Here is a 1,320-nt window from a genome sequence, read left to right on the forward strand (position 1 = left end):
CTTGAGCTGTGTGGGCCTAGTGATTAAAGCTCTTGCTTTGCTGTTTAAGTTGGCACCAAAGTCTCATCCTCTTAAGGCTGCATCATTTTCCTTTTTCATATTTTCTCATAGTAAGAATGTTGAATTGTCCCTAGTATGTGTCACTGGGTACATAGTTCCTTCCTATTGAGAGTTATTTTACCTCTGTGTAGGCATCTGCAAAACAGGGATGATGCCTACTTCAGTCTTTATTGGAGGATTCAGTGGAAAAACTAATGTCTGTGAAAGTACTGGCACTTAGTGGGCTCTCACTACTTCATTCCTGCCCTAGTTTCCCTTTGAGCACAAGCTAGAAGACATAACTTTTCAACTAATTTGGATTTATACAAAAGAAAAACGAGTGCCCACAATCACCCCACTCAACCAGGCTCCATCCCCAGGGCTGGTTGGTTTAAATTGTGGAGCAGGGCTTAACATGTAACTTGGCACCCATTAGGTTCTAAGTAAATGTGGTTGACTGACAGAAAAATGGTAGCAGGCACTGAACAATGCAGCACCACCAAATGCCAGGCTGCTCTGGATAGGGGACAGAAGCAAAACTTTCAGGGGAAAAGGATCACCAGATGACAAACCTTAGCCAAAGCTCATGTGGTCACTGCAGGCCCCCACTCCCCCCAACACTAGGTGCCTTGGAACCCCTGTACTGCCTGACCGGGGGGTCTGGGGCTAGAACAGCTTGAGGGTAGGTTCCTGTCACCTTGAACATGGCCTTTGCTCTAGTGTTATGTGGCAGGAGGCTTGTCCCAGAGTTGTGTCCTGTAAAGTGACTAAATTCCTCATCACTCTGGCTGTGAATTTTGGGTCTCAGCTGACAGAAGCCCCCACGTCCCCTTAAACTAGCAGTTTTCAATATCTCAGGTGGCAAGACTACAACTCATGTTTCCGTCTACCTTTCTGTATTTACCAAATTATTTTTTATGCCTATTTTCTACTTGTACAGCAAAAAAACAGAACTATTTAAAGTGTCCCAAAGGACTCAGAGCTTGGAACCTGGAGGTCCTCTGCTGTCCTGTATGCCTCTTGCCCAGGCCTGTACAGGCATAGTCAGAGGCTATCTGGAAAGCAGTTTTCAATTTTTGGTTTTAAGTTCCAATCTTTGGTATGTATATTGCTACTCTTACAGCCTGATCCCTGACTTGATCTTGAGGGAGCCACGTGGCCTATTCTAAGCTGCTCTGTGCAAAAGACCCAGCTCTTGTCAAATGCCAGAGAGGGAAATTTCTCCCACAGACAAGTTCAAACTCACCACCATCAGGCCCCAGTACTGCCCTTGCTGATCTT

Source organism: Galeopterus variegatus, unplaced genomic scaffold, assembly GCF_000696425.1.
Source record: "Galeopterus variegatus unplaced genomic scaffold, G_variegatus-3.0.2 Scaffold935, whole genome shotgun sequence".
Lineage (NCBI taxonomy): Eukaryota > Metazoa > Chordata > Mammalia > Dermoptera > Cynocephalidae > Galeopterus > Galeopterus variegatus.